The sequence below is a fragment of the Bombina bombina genome, chromosome 9 (genome assembly GCF_027579735.1).
Source record: "Bombina bombina isolate aBomBom1 chromosome 9, aBomBom1.pri, whole genome shotgun sequence".
NCBI classification, from domain to species: Eukaryota; Metazoa; Chordata; class Amphibia; order Anura; family Bombinatoridae; genus Bombina; species Bombina bombina.
In genome coordinates this window covers 5,482,459-5,499,282 of record NC_069507.1, presented here as the reverse complement: position 1 = coordinate 5,499,282, position 16,824 = coordinate 5,482,459, and the positions used below count along the sequence as shown (strand labels likewise).

The 16,824-nt window shown below is 41.3% G+C and overlaps 1 protein-coding gene across 3 annotated transcripts in view; it reads left to right on the top strand.

The window, feature by feature from the left end:
• The window catches only part of MYPN (myopalladin), a 777,058-nt gene that overhangs the window by 227,583 nt on the left and 532,651 nt on the right, over positions 1–16,824 (top strand). The window lies entirely within an intron of this gene.

Below are 16,824 nucleotides of genomic sequence, written 5' to 3'. Positions count from 1 at the left end.
TTCTAAGTTAAAACATAGACAATCCTGTAAGACTATGACACCGGTGTCAATAACTCTGGGTTTTAAACCTGGGCTGAACTAAAAGATCTATATAGCAGTTAAATTAGAGACTTTCTATGCGGTCATATTAGCAACATAAGTGTTACACCATAGATTTCTAGTATATAAAAAAAGAGTCTGTTAAATTAATAAATGACTTGGCAATAAACACACACTGTGGTTTCCTTATTCGTTCTAAAGAAACCTGATAGGACGTGCTCTATATTGTACTTCCTATAAGGCTCCACGGTAAGTAACAGTCTTTGTCTTTAAGGAATTCGGCACAACCTGTTCAAAACAATGATCACACAATAACGTATGTACTTAAGATAGCTCGTTATAGATGGCAGATAATGTCCCTTCTGTTATAGCAAGTCTTGTGACCTGTTTGCTGATATTTAGGTATTTGGAATATTTCCAATTTCACAGATGTTAAGTCTTTTTCTGGATTACACTTACCCGGTCTTTGTCAAAATGCCTTCATCCAGCTGAGAATGCTTATTTAAAGATTTTTTTATTAACCCTTTGGTTGTCTTTGAGTCTGTCAATTTTCATCAATTTCTGTGCCTTATTTCGTAGTGTGTATTTGTTAGTGTATATTTATTCACTGCCTCGGTTAATAAAAAACCCTTTAAATAAGCATTCTCAGCTGGATGAAGGCATCTTGACAAAGGCTCCTTGGAGAGCTGAAACGCGTAGACCAGACCTTTATCCGGCTTGTTTGGAGAGACACAGATAACATTTGCTCCCAGGACCGCCACGCCAGAACAAAGTGAATCCATTGAATTTCTGGGCAAACGGTAGAAGCACAAACCGACGGAAGATTTACAGTGTGCACACTCAGAAGAATCGAAGGAGTTTCGTAAAGATTGCTACTAATAACACAGTCCAGACCCGGTGGAATCCAGGTAAGCGGATTGAAAAGAGACCGCCCCAATTACCGGAACACTAGGTAAGTGTAATCCAGAAAAAGACTTAACATCTGTGAAATTGGAAAATTTCTAAATACCTAAAGATAAGCAAACAGGTCACAAGACTTGCTATAACACAAGGGACATTATCTGCCATCTATAACGAGCTATCTTAAGTACATACGTTATTGTGTGATCATTGTTTTGAACAGGTTGTGCCGAATTCCTTAAAGACAAAGACTGTTACTTACCGTGGAGCCTTATAGGAAGTACAATATAGAGCACCTCCTATCAGGTTTCTTTAGAACGAATAAGGAAACCACAGTGTGTGTTTACTGCCAAGTAATTTATTAATTTATGAAACGACATAGAAAAGAAAGTGGGAGCTTCACAATAACAAATTCCCAAAAGTCTAGGTAAACCCAGCACAACTGTAACATTAAATAAATACACAAAAGCCTATATGTCAAAAACGATATAAATATTTCTTAACTATATGCACAAAACACACATTCACATTCATACAGTGGATCCCGCACAACAAAATATTGTAAAGTACTGGCCAAGAAATTGTTATCTGGTGCACCAGGGAAAATAGACCAAAAACAGTCCATTTAAGACTTGCAGATATTTGTAATCCAACAGGTGCAGCGTTAGTGCAAAATTGATGCAGTTATACAATCCCCGGTGTATAGAGACCAGTCACTTCAGACTTTAACCCCAATTGTTACTGAGTCAAATAGTGCTTTAAAGGCATAGCATAGGAGGAGCAATGGCAACACGCGTCTTTATTCACAGGTATTGTTTTCTTTTCAGACAGTAGTATTCAGTGCACAGATGCATATCACATATTCTACCTGTATTTATTCACGCGGTCGCCCCTCCTAGCTGCCTCATTCTTAGAGCGTCCAAACATCAGGGGTAAGTCAGGATGAGCAGGGGATCTGTTGTAAGGGCTACCAAGACTCTTTTTTTATATACTAGAAATCTATGGTGTAACACTTATGTTGCTAATATGACCGCATAGAAAGTCTCTAATTTAACTGCTATATAGATCTTTTAGTTTAGCCCACAATAGGTTTAAAACCCAGAGTGATTGACACCGGTGTCATAGTCTTACAGGATTGTCTATGTTTTAACTTAGGAAATTGATGAAGTGAATGTTTTTTGAGTAATGTTATATATATGTATTAATAAATACTTTTTATGAAGACTATATCCCTGCAGCAATTTGCATTTTTTATTAATCATTTTTTATTAACTATTTAGCTATTACTGAATTTTTACACCATTAACCATCCTTAGAATTTAGAGTGAATAGGCTCTGTAGTAAGAAAATTATTTTATCAATCAATCATTTGCCAGATAGCCTTTGGCGCCTCCTCCAACCATTGTAAAAAATTTTGGAACTCCCTTAATTTAATTGCACACGTTGTGAGAAGTGCAGTTAGGAGGGTTGGCATTTCTTGTTTAGCTTATCCTCAGTCTACACACACCTTGTGTTTAGTATTGTGTTCCCATACTCTATATATTGTGCAGGCTCCCATACTCTATATATTGTGCAGGCTGTGCAGGCTCCCATATTCTATATATTGTGCAGGCTACCATACTCTATATATTGTGCAGGCTCCCATACTCTATATATTGTGCAGGCTCCCATACTCTGTATATTGTGCAGGCTCCCATACTCTATATATTGTGCAGGCTCCCAAACTCTATATATTGTGCAGGCTCCCATACTCTATATATTATGCAGGCTCCCATACTCTATATATTGTGCAGGCTCCCATACTCTATATATTTTGCAGGATAACATACTATATATATTGTGCAGGCTCCCATACTCTATATATTGTGCAGGCTTCCATACTCTATATATTTTGCAGGATAACATACTATATATATTGTGCAGGCTCCCATACTCTATATATTTTGCAGGATAACATACTATATATATTGTGCAGGCTCCCATACTCTATATATTGTGCAGGCTCCCATACTCTGTGTATTGTGCAGGCTCCCATACTCTATATATTTTGCAGGCTAACATACTATATATATTGTTCAGGCTCCCATACTCTATATATTGTGCAGGCTTCCATACTCTATGTTGTATTGTGCAGGCTCCCATACTCTAGGTATTGTGCAGACTCCCATACTCTATATATTGTTCAGGCTCCCATACTCTATATATTGTGTAGGCTCCCATACTCTATATATTGTGTAGGCTCCCATACTCTATATATTGTTCAGGCTCCCATACTCTATATATTGTGTAGGCTCCCATACTCTATATATTGTGCAGGCTCCCATATTCTATATATTGTGCAGGCTGTGCAGGCTCCCATACTCTATATATTGTGCAGGCTCCCATACTCTATATATTGTGCAGGCTCCCATACTCTATATATTGTGCAGGCTCCCATACTCTATATATTGTGCAATCCCCCATACTCTATATATTGTGCAGGCTCCCATACTCTGTATATTGTGCAGGCTCCCATACTCTATATATTGTGCAGGCTCCAGTACTCTATATATTGTGCAGGCTACCATATTCTATATATTGTGCAGGCTACCATACTCTATATATTGTGCAGGCTACCATACTCTATATATTGTGCAGGCTACCATACTCTAAATATTGTGCAGGCTACCATACTCTATATATTGTGCAGTCTCCCATACTCTATATATTGTGCGGACTACCATACTCTATATATTGTGCAGGCTCCCATACTCTAAATATTGTGCAGGCTCCCATACTCTATGTATTGTGCAGGCTCCCATACTCTATATATTGTGCAGGCTCCCATACTCTGTATATTGTGCAGGCTCCCATACTCTATATATTGTGCAGGCTCCCAAACTCTATATATTGTGCAGGCTCCCATACTCTATATATTGTGCAGGCTACCATACTCTATATATTGTGCAGGCTCCCATACTCTATATATTGTGCAGGCTTCCATACTCTATGTTGTATTGTGCAGGCTCCCATACTCTATATATTGTGCAGGCTCCCATACTCTAGGTATTGTGCAGACTCCCATACTCTATATATTGTTCAGGCTTCCATACTCTATATATTGTGTAGGCTCCCATACTCTATATATTGTTCAGGCTCCCATACTCTATATATTGTTTAGGCTCCCATACTCTATATATTGTGCAGGCTCCCATACTCTATATATTGTGCAGGCTAACATACTCTATATATTGTGCAGGCTGTGCAGGCTCCCATACTCTATATATTGTGCAGGCTCCCATACTCTATATATTGTGCAGGCTAACATACTCTATATATTGTGCAGGCTATCATACTCTATATATTGTGCAGGCTCCCATACTCTATATTTCTTTCATGTAATTGGCAAGAGTCCATGAGCTAGTGACATATGGGATATACAATCCTACCAGGAGGGGCAAAGTTTCCCAAACCTCAAAATGCCTATAAATACACCCCTCACCACACCCACAATTCAGTTTTACAAACTTTGCCTCCTATGGAGGTGGTGAAGTAAGTTTGTGCTAAGATTTATACGTTGATATGCGCTTCTCAGCATTGTTGAAGCCCGATTCCTCTCAGAGTACAGCGAATGTCAGAGGGACGTGAAGGGAGTATCACCTATTGAATACGATGATTTCTCTAACGGGGGTCTTTTTCATGGGTTCTCTGTTATCGGTCGTAGAGATTCATCTCTTACCTCCCTTTTCAGATCGACGATATACTCTCAAATTTACCATTACCTCTACTAAGAACTGTTTTAGTTCTGGTTTGGCAATCTGCTATATGTGGATGGGTGTCTTTTGGTAAGTATGTTTTCATTTACTTAAGACACTCTCAGCTATGGTTTGGCACTTTATGCAAATTATATAAAGTTCTAAATATATGTATTGTACTTATATTTGCCATGAGTCAGGTTCGTGTATTTCCTTCTGCAGACTGTCAGTTTCATAATTGGGAATATAAACACTTTAAGAAATGTATTTCTTACCTGGGGTTTAGTCTTTTTCAATTTGACTACTTTTTGCATTTGCAAGTATTAGGCCCGCGGGTGCGTCAAATGTTAGACTTTATTACGTCATTTTTGGCGCAAACTTTTTTGGCGTGGGAAATTACGTTTTTGACGCAACTTCGTCATTTCCGGCGTCATACGTGACGTTGAGACCTTTCACACGGCAGCGTCTTTAGTGACGCAAGTGTGTCATTTCCGGTCATTTTTGGCGCTAAAAAAGTTTACGTTACGTTGTGCGTCATACTTGGCGCCAATTTTTTCTTCATTATTTCAATACCCCATTGTTGTTTGCCTCCTGCTTTCTTTTCTATCAAGAGGCCTATGCTTTTGCATTTTTTCCCATTCCTGAAACTGTCATTTAAGGAAATAGATAATTTTGCTTTATATGTTGTTTTTTCTGTTACATTGAGCAAGATGTCCCAATCTGATCCTGCCTCTGAAGTTTCTGCTGGAACATTGCTGCCTGACATGGGTTCTACAAAAGCTAAGTGCATTTGTTGTAAAATTGTAGAAATTATTCCACCGAATGTCATTTGTAATAGTTGTCATGATTAGTGCAGATAGTGTTTCTATCAGTAATAGTGCATTGCCAGTTGCAGTTCCTTCAACTTCTAATGTGCATGATATACCTGTAAATTTTAAAGAATTTTTTTCTGAATCTATTAGGAAGGCTTTGTCTGCATTTCCACCTTCTAATAAACGTAAAAGGTCTTTTAAAACTTCTTATTTAGCTGATGAAATTTCAAATGACCAACAACATAATAATTTATCCTCTTCTGATGAGGATCTATCTGAAACAGAAGATCCTTCCTCAGATTTTGACACTGACAAATCTACTTATTTATTTAAAATAGAGTATATGCATTCTTCATTAAAAGAAGTGTTAATTACTTTGGATATTGAGGTAACCAGTCCTATTGATGTTCAGTCTAATAAACGTTTAAATGCTGTTTTTAAACCTCCTGTGGTTTCCCCAGGTGTTTTTCCCATTCCTGAGGCTATTTCTGATATGATTTCTAAGGAATGGAATAAGCCAGGTACTTCCTTTATTCCTTCTTCAAGGTTTAAGAGATTGTATCCTTTACCAGCAAAATCTATAGAGTTTTGGGAAAAGATCCCCAAAGTTGATGGGGCTATTTCTACTCTTGCTAAACGTACCACTATTCCTATGGAAGATAGCACTTCCTTTAAGGATCCTTTAGATAGGAAGCTTGAATCTTATCTAAGGAAGGCCTATTTATATTCAGGTCATCTTCTCAGACCTGCTATTTCTTTTGGTGATGTTGCGGCTGCATCAACTTTCTGGTTGGAAAATTTAGTGCAACATGAATTGGATTCTGACATATCTAGCATTGTTTGCTTACTGCAACATGCTAATCATTTTATTGTGATGTCTTTTTTGATATTATCAAAATTGATGTTAGATCCATGTCTTTAGCTGTATTAGATTAGCTAGAAGAGCTTTGTGGCTTAAATCTTGGAATGCTGATATGACATTTAAATCTAGATTACTATCTCTTTCTTTCCATGGTAATAATTTATTTGGTTCTCAGTTGGATTCTTTTATTTCAACTATCACTGGAGGAAAAGGAGTTTTTTTGCCTCAGGATAAAAACCTAAGGGTAAATCTAAGGCTTCTAACCGTTTTCGTTCCTTTCAATCCTCCTCCCAAGGAATCTGCTTCCAGTTGGAAGCCTTCCTCAAATTGGAATAAATCTAAGCCATTTAGGAAACCAAAGTCTGCCCCTAAGTCTGCATGAAGATGCGGCCCTCATTCCAGCTCAGCTGGTAGGGGGCAGATTAAGGTTTTTCAAAGATTTTTGGATAAAATCTGTCCAAAATCATTGGATTCAGAGCATTGTCTCTCAAGGGTATCGAATAGGATTCAAAGTAAGACCTCCTGTGAGAAGATTTTTTCTCTCACGCATTCCTGTAAATCCAGTAAAAGCTCAGGCTTTTCTGAAGTGTGTTTCAGACCTGGAGTCTTCAGGGGTAATCATGCCAGTTCCTCCTCAGGAACAAGGTTTGGGGTTTTATTCAAACTTATTCATTGTACCAAAGAAAGAAAATTTGTTCAGACCAGTTCTGGATCTGAAAATTTTGAATCGTTATGTAAGAGTACCAACTTTCAAGGACATTATATGTCAACAATAGACTTGCAGGATGCATACCTTCATATTCCGATTCATCCAGAACACTATCAGTTTTTGAGATTCTCTTTTCTAGACAAGCATTACCAATTTGTTGCTCTTCCATTTGGCCTAGCAACAGCTCCAAGAATCTTTTCAAAGGTTCTGGGTGCCCTACTATCTGTAATAAGAGAACAGGGTATTGCAGTGTTTCCTTATTTGGACGATATCTTGGTACTAGCTCAGTCTTTACATACTGCAGAATCTCACACGAATCAACTAGTGTTGTTTCTTCGGAAACATGGTTGGAGGATCAATTTACTAAAAAGTTTCTTGATTCTTCAGACAAGGGTCACCTTTTTAGGCTTCCAGATAGATTCGGTGTCCATGACTCTGTCTCTAACAGACAAGAGACGTTTAAAATTGGTCGCAGCATGTCGGCTCCTTAAGTCTCAGTCATTCCCTTTAGTGGCTATGTGCATGGAAGTTTTAGGTCTCATAACTGCCGCATCGGACGCGATCTCCTTTGCTCGTTTTCACATGAGACCTCTACAGCTTTATATGCTGAATCAATGGTGCAGGGATTATACAAAGATATCACAATTAATATCCTTGAATCCCAGTGTACGACACTCTCTGACATGGTGGATAGATCACCATCGTTTGGTTCAAGGGGCTTCTTTTGTTCGCCCAACCTGGACTGTGATCACAACAGATGCAAGTCTTTCAGGTTGGGGAGATGTTTGGGGGTCTCTGACAGCACAAGGGGTTTGGAAATCTCAAGAGGCGAGATTACCAATAAATATTTTAGAACTCTGTGCAATTCTCAGGGCTCTTCAGTTCTGGCCTCTACTAAAGAGAGAACCGTTCATTTGTTTTCAGACAGACAATATCACAACTGTGGCTATGTCAATCATCAGGGTGGGACTCACAGTCCCCAAGCTATGAAAGAAGTATCTCGGATACTTGCTTGGGCGGAATCCAGCTCCTGTCTAATCTCTGCTGTACATATTCCAGGTGTAGACAGTTGGTAGGCGGATTATCTCAGCCTCCAGACTTTACATCCAGGGGAGTGGTCTCTCCATCCAGATGTCTTTTTTCAGATTGTTCAGATGTGGGGGCTTCCAGAGATAGATCTCATGGCCTCTCATCTAAACAAGAAACTTCCCAGATACCTGTCCAGGTCCAGGGATGTTCAGGCGGAAGCAGTGGATGCGCTGACACTTCCTTGGTGTTATCAACCTGCTTACATCTTCCCGCCTCTAGTTCTCCTTCCAAGAGTGATTTCCAAAATCATCATGGAATAGTCTTTTGTGTTGCTGGTGGCTCCAGCATGGCCACACAAGTTTTGGTATGCGGATCTGGTTCGGATGTCCAGTTGCCCACCTTGGCCACTTCCGTTACGGCCGGACCTACTATCTCAAGGTCCGTTTTTCCATCAGGATCTCAAATCATTAAATTTGAAGGTATGGAAATTGAACGCTTAGTTCTAAGTCATAGAGGTTTCTCTGATTCAGTGATTAATACTATGTTACAAGCTCGTAAATCTGTCTCTAGAAAGATTTATTATAGAGTTTGGAAGACTTACATTTCATGGTGTTCTTCTCATAAATTCTCCTGGCATTCTTTTAGAATTCCTAGAATTTTGCAGTTTCTTCAGGATGGTTTGGATAAGGGTTTGTCTGCAAGTTCCTTGAAAGGACAAATCTCCGCTCTTTCTGTTTTATTTCACAGAATGATTGCTATACTTCCTGATATACACTGTTTTGTACAGGCTTTAGTTCGTATTAAGCCTGTCATTAAGTCAATTTCTCCTCCATTTTAACCTATGCATTCTTTGGACATTAAACTACTTTCTTGGAAAGTGTTGTTCCTTTTGGCTATCTCTTCTGCTAGAAGAGTTTCTGAGCTATCTGCTCTTTCTTGTGAGTCTCCTTTTCTGATTTTTCATCAGGATAAGGCAGTCTTGCGGACTTCTTTTCAATTTTTATCTAAGGTTGTGAATTCTAACAACATTAGTAGAGAAATTGTTGTCCCTTCTTTATGTCCTAAACCTAAGAATTATTTGGAGAGATCCTTACATTCTTTGGATGTGGTAACAGCTTTGAAATATTTTGTGGAAGCTACTAAAAATTTCAGGAAGACTTCTTGTCTATTTGTTTTATTTTCTGGTCCTAGGAAAGGTCAGAAAGCTTCTGCTATTTCCTTGGCTTCTTGGTTGAAACTTTTGATTCATCAAGCTTATTTGGAGTCGGGTCAAACCCCGCCTCAGAGAATTACAGCTCATTCTACTAGATCAGTCTCCACTTCATGGGCTTTTAAGAATGAAGCTTCAGTTGATCAGATTTGCAAAGCAGCCACTTGGTCCTCTTTGCATACATTTACTAAATTATACCATTTTGATGTATTTGCTTCTTCGGAAGCAGTTTTTGGTAGAAAAGTTCTTCAGGCAGCTGTTTCAGTTTGATTCTTCTGCTTTTTGATTTAAGTTTTTTTCTTTCAAAAGTGAAAATAAACTTATTTTTGGGTTGTGGATTATTTTCACAGCGGAATATGGCTGTTTTTGTTTTATTCCCTCCCTCTCTAGTGACTCTTGAGTGGAAGACTCCTCATCTTGGGTATTGCTATCCCATATGTCACTAGCTCATGGACTCTTGCCAATTACATGAAAGAAAACATAATTTATGTAAGAATTTACCTGATAAATTCATTTCTTTCATATTGGCAAGAGTCCATGAGGCCCACCCTTTTTATGGTGGTTATGATTTTTTTGTATAAAGCACAATTATTTCCAAATTTCCTTTGTTGATGCTTTCTACTCCTTTCTTTATCACCCCACTGCTTGGCTATTCGTTAAACTGAATTGTGGGTGTGGTGAGGGGTGTATTTATAGGCATTTTGAGGTTTGGGAAACTTTGCCCCTCCTGGTAGGATTGTATATCCCATATGTCACTAGCTCATCTACTCTTGCCAATATGAAAGAAATGAATTTATCAGGTAAATTCTTACATAAATTATGTTATTGTGCAGGATCCCATACTCTATATATTGTGCAGGCTCCCATACTCTATATATTGTGCAGGCTAACATACTCTATATAATGTGTAGGCTAACATACTCTATATATTGTGCAGGCTCCCATACTCTATATATTGTGCAGGCTCCCATATTCTATATATTGTACAGGCTAACATACTCTATATATTGTGCAGGCTACCATACTCTATATATTGTGCAGGCTCCCATACTCTATATATTGTGCAGGCTGTGCAGGCTCCCATACTCTATATATTGTGCAGGCTCCCATACTCTATATATTGTGCAGGCTCCCATACTCTATATATTGTGCAGGCTCCCATACTCTATATATTGTGCAGGCTACCATACTCTTTATATTGTGCAGGCTCCCATACTCTATATATTGTGCAGGCTCCCATACTCTAAATATTGTGCAGGCTCCCATACTCTATGTATTGTGCAGGCTCCCATACTCTATATATTGTGCAGGCTAACATACTCTATATATTGTGCAGGCTCCCATACTCTATGTATTGTGCAGGCTCCCATACTCTATATATTGTGCAGGCTCCCATACTCTATGTATTGTGCAGGCTAACATACTCTATATATTGTGCAGTCTTCCATACTCTATATATTGTGCAGGCTCCCATACTCTATATATTGTGCAGGCTCCCATACTCTAGGTATTGTGCAGACTCCTGTACTCTATATATTGTGCAGGCTCCCATACTCTATATATTGTGTAGGCTCACATACTCTATATATTGTGTAGGTTCCCATACTCTATATTATGTGCAGGCTCCCATACTCTTTATATTGTGCAGGCTAACATACTCTATATATTGTGCAGGCTGTGCAGGCTCCCATACTCTATATATTGTGCAGGCTCCCATACTCTATATATTGTGCAGGCTAACATACTCTATATATTGTGCAGGCTATCATACTCTATATATTGTGCAGGCTCCCATACTCTCTATATTGTGCAGGCTCCCATACTCTCTATATTGTGCAGGATCCCATATTCTATATATTGTGCAGGCTAACATACTCTATATATTGTGCAGGCTACCATACTCTTTATATTGTGCAGGCTCCCATACTCTATATATTGTGCAGGCTGTGCAGGCTCCCATACTTTATATATTGTGCAGGCTAACATACTCTATATATTGTGCAGGCTCCCATGCTCTATATATTGTGCAGGCTACCATACTCTATATATTGTGCAGGTTCCCATAGTCTATATATTGTGCAGGCTAACATACTCTATATATTGTGCAGGCTACCATACTCTATATATTGTGCAGGCTACCATACTCTATATATTGTGCAGGCTTCCATACTCTATATATTGTGCAGGCTAACATACTCTATATATTGTGCAGGCTCCCATACTCTATATATTGTGCAGGCTACCATACTCTATATATTGTGCAGGCTTCCATACTCTATATATTGTGCAGGCTATCATACTTTATATATTGTGCAGGCTCCCATACTCTATATATTGTGCAGGCTCCCATACTCTCTATATTGTGCAGGATCCCATACTCTCTATATTGTGCAGGATCCCATACTCTATATATTGTGCAGGCTCCCATATTCTATATATTGTGCAGGCTAACATACTCTATATATTGTGCAGGCTACCATACTCTATATATTGTGCAGGCTCCCATACTCTCTATATTGTGCAGGCTAACATACTCTATATATTGTGCAGGCTCCCATATTCTATATATTGTGCAGGCTAACATACTCTATATATTGTGCAGGCTAACATACTCTATATATTGTGCAGGCTAACATACTCTATATATTGTGCAGGCTAACATACTCTATATATTGTGCAGGCTCCCATATTCTATATATTGTGCAGGCTAACATACTCTATATATTGTGCAGGCTACCATACTCTATATATTGTGCAGGCTAACATACTCTATATATTGTGCAGGCTAACATACTCTATATATTGTGCAGGCTCCCATACTCTATATATATTGTGTAGGCTCCCATACTCTATATATTGTGCAGGCTAACATACTCTATATATTGTGCAGGCCCCCATACTCTATATATTGTGCAGGCTCCCATACTCTATATATTGTAAAGAAATGCCATAGCTGATAACCTCCTACGAACCATGGCCCTAGATCCCCCCCCCATTCCTGCATCCAATCCAATAGGGCCACTATCCTGCCTTTGGAGGAATCAACCACTCCCTTCCACTGCAAAAATTTTTTCCATAAGCAGTATACCTGCATGTATGATTTCCATGTTCCATGAGCTAAAGCTCCCCTCACCATATTCAACCTGGCATAAAAGCCATATCCCAAAGGACCTCCGGACACAAGCAACGGAATCAATCTCACTGTAAACGGGAAAGAGCGTCGGCAATTTCATTCGCTTTTCCAGGCACATGAACAGCTTTAAACAAAACATTACATTGCAAACATTTTAATACAAAAAGTCTCAACAAATGTATCACTGGAAGGGAAGATGAAATCAAACGATTTATAGCCATCACCACCCCCATATTATCATAATTAAGTCACCCGTTTATCAGACAGAAAGTCAGGCCATACATGCAGCACCACTACCAGCGGGAACAACTCCAGATAAACTAAGTTCTTTGTAAGCCCCACCTCCATCCGGCCATTGATCCACATACCATTTTCATTGCAAAAAGACCCCAAAACCTATTGCCCCAGAGGCATCAGTAAACAAGTGCAAATCAGAATCAAGCAACCCTACTTCTTGCATCATTGCCCTACCATTAAATTCCTTTAAAAACAGCAATCAAACCCTCAAATCTTCCTTATGCTCCTTCTTCAATCTAATCCTATGAAACAGCAACTTCGCTCCTGCGGTCGCCAATGACAATCTCCTTGTGAATACTCTTCCCACCGGAATTATCTTACAGGCAAAATTGAGCTTACCAATCAGTGACTGGTGCTCTTTTAAACATAGCCCCAACACCCCTTCAATAGTTGACACCAAGTTTTCCACCTTGTGATGGTGCATGCCGAGGAAACTCAAATTGTTCAGACTTTTCCTCCGCCACTGGTATTCCAAACTTCTCCGCCACTTCTTTAAAGGACTCCATCAGTATTGCGCATACCTCAGACCCCTCAGATCCCACAAACAGAAAATCATCCAAGTAGTGGACAATGGAACTGAACCCAGACCCCTGTTTAACCACCCATTCGACAAAACAACTAAACTTTTCAAAATATGAACATGAAATTGAACAGCCCATGGGAAGATGAAGATCCACAAAATATGACCCATCAAAAAAGCAACCCAATAGGTGATGACACCTTGGTTGCACAGGCAGAAGACGAAAAGCGGTTTCGACATCAACCTTCGCCATCAGGGCACCTACCCCAGCCTCGCACACCAACTCAACCACCCTATCAAACGAACCGCCGCCAATTAAGGATCAATGCCATCGTTGACAGACGTCCCCCTTGGATAAGATAAGTGGTGGATCATGCAAAATTGACCCTGGGCTTTTTTTAGGAACCACTCCCAAAGGAGAAATCCTCAAATTAGCCAATGGAAGCTCCCCAAAAGGACCAGCCATCCTACCCAAAGACATCTCCTTCAACAACATTCCCCGTAATACCTCCGGGAATTCCCTAGCAGGCTTCAAAGTCTCATGCACAACTGACTCCCCCCTTCAACAAACGGGATCCAAAATCCTGAACTAAAATCAGCTAAAAGAATTTCGGCATCAAGTCGCCTAGACCCCCCCCCCCCACCATACCGTTCTAACCACGGGACCATCTTTTCGACCCTCACTGGCATCCGTGCCCTGTGGACCCAACTCCCCCGGCTTCCCTGCCTGCCTACCCCGCTTGAAACACTTAGAAAAGGAATAGGCTCCACCGCAACCAGAACATTTGTGTTTGTACTTACATGAGCATGCAAATTGGCATTGACCATCATTGAATTGGAAACATAATCCTTTTCTGATTGCCACAGCTGTACTAGCCCCAACTCCCTCACCTGCGTCCTGCCCTCCTGCTCCACGAAAGGACTGCCCCCGTAGCAGGGCCATCATTTCTAACCAGATTCCCATGTCCCTATCATCCCATTTCATATCAGGGCACACTGCAATCCTTTGCCGGAATTGCTCGTCGTACCTCCACCACGCCATGCTCCCATAAGTACGATAAGCTGCCGCTATTTCATTGAAATTACAGAAAAGAGCTGACCCCTGATCTGGGAACTTTTCCCCAATTACACTGGCTAATATGCAGAAAGCCTGAGACCAATTGCTGAACGTTTTCTGTAGCTTCCTATACCTCCTTTTTATGCTCCTCCTATTCCTTCTTTCCTTATTCCCCTTTCGCGTCCTCCTTAATTTCAACAAATTGATCCAATGGAAGTAACGATTTCCTGGGTTAGATGAATGCCCAATGGGCCGATTGTGCATAGACAAGGCCTCTGCAAGGCTACCTCAGCCACCTTGATGGCTCCCGCCCCTTGTCCACTAGCTGGAGGGACCACCGCTCCCACAATCTCCGTCCCCTGGCTACTAACCCCTGATGCCCCTTGCACTCCCCATACCTCCCCTGCCCCAATACCCCTTACTTCCACCATGTTTTTATTTTTAATCTGAGCCACCAAATCCTGCAGACCCTTCAATATCAATTAATTGAAATCCCCACTCTCCCCAACATTATACAAAGTAATATTACACACATTCCCAGGCACCTCACCTGACGTGTTAGGCGCCGTCACTGGTCTAGGCCTAGAGTCACCGCCCTTCCCCGATGCCTCCGTCAATCTCCTGGGTCTCTCCGCTGACCTCCTCACCGACCTCCTACTGTCCTCCCTACGCCTTTCCAGCGATCTAATCCTGGAATGGTCCCTCCTCCTCTCTTGGCTATCCCTCCTTCTGAAGTCTCTGTCTATTCTCCCCCAGGTTGGTGAATCCCTGGCATTCCTTCCCCTTCTCCCTCTGACAGGGGAGCGGGATCTTCCTCGCCACCTGTCATCTCCAGTCTCCGCCGCCCTCAGGCCACCATCCCTGTGTCCGTGACCAGCTCCAGTCTGAAAAGCAAAAGAACAAGCAGGATTAGCTGATCTTGATTGCCCCGTAACCCTCCTGGCCCCCGAATAATCCCTCCTTGGCCTCTGGTCCTTATCCTGACTAGTGCCCCCATCCTCCTTGCCCCAGCAGCACCAGGTGACATGATTTGCAACAATTGGGCTAACGCCCTTAGATCCCCTACTTGGTCCACCTTACTAGGCCCCGCAACTACGTGCTCCAGAGAAGCTTCCTCTTCAAACTCGTTAAACGAGTCTTCCAGAAATATGGTATCCGTGTCCACATCACTGGGGTCCAGCTCTGGAAGTGGGGCCTTCCGTCCAGAAGGCCTGCTGTGACCTCGTCCCGCTCTCCCTTAAGCAATTGACAAATGGGAGGGGGCACACAAAAGTCTCAATAAATATAACTCTGACGTGAGTCACCAAGATCTGAGGGCCTGTTATGGACCATTCTTTCGGCTGGAGGTACATGGGCTTAAGGATACCCAGAAACTGCATGGAAATGTGTAATTTTATATGCTGGACACCCCATGTACTTTCATAACTCTGTCTTATGTCCATGTCACCCTGTATCTATAAATACAGGATGGGTACAGGGTGTGAGTGCCCCTTGTGGGAGCAATTGTGACTCTATAAACCAAATTGGCATAAAGGACTTAACATATCAATGTTAATCTGTTTTACCTGTGAATAGACAATTGTTAGAGGTTTGATGTATTGTTCATATGTTTGCTTTACTGTTTAACCAATTCCCTATGTAACCTGAAGCTCTGTAAATCTGGAATGCCAGGGTGCATAAATCTGTGTGCTGCTTTCAAATAAAGTGTTCATTTTTATGTGTTGCCTCAGATCTGTTCTCCTCCATAACTTTAGACTGCTGTCAAAGGGGGGTACCAGGAGCTATTGCTCTGGATAAAAACATGTCCAGGACAAGGGAAGTGTTCTGATGAAGGTACTCATTTGGGGTACCAGGCGGTCCGTCACATCTGGTGGCAAGCGCTGGGATTGATTTCTTGTCTTGCTGACAGAGGAGGAGCGGCACTGTCACCCGCAGCTATGGAAACGGAGCTCCTATGGCGAATGCAGCAAGTGCTGACCCACCTTGATGAACCTGTTTCTGCACAGGACAAGCTGGGTTGGAGGGATGTGCCGTCTAGCTATCAGTCCCTAAGCAGCAGTACAAAGATGCGCCAATGGCAGCCAGTGAAGGATCGCAGCCAGACCATTATAGATGATGCAGAGGAAAAATTCCACAGCAGAGTGCGGAGAAGGTTGTCAATCTACGGAGCCAACCCATCCGAAGCAGCAGTCCGGGTAACGCAGAGGTGGTGAAGCAGATCACCAGGTATCGGAATATTTGGACAGCTGAGATGCTGGGATCAGATACCTCTAAATGGGAAGTTCCAATATGGGACTTCGAGCGGCAAGTCAAAGTCGCCCTTGCTGTTTTAGGAGGGCCAGTTCCAGAGGAGATGTGCCTGGAATGGAGAGCCCTGATTCGGCTAGAGATGTGGGAAGATGCACGGGAGAATTGGTATGGCTGCAGAGGCAAAGTCCTGCCCTCCCCAGAACAACGCTTAGGGGACCAGGTAAACTTGCGGCTCTGCTTACTGAGAAGACAACCCACAGGTGAGGAGATAG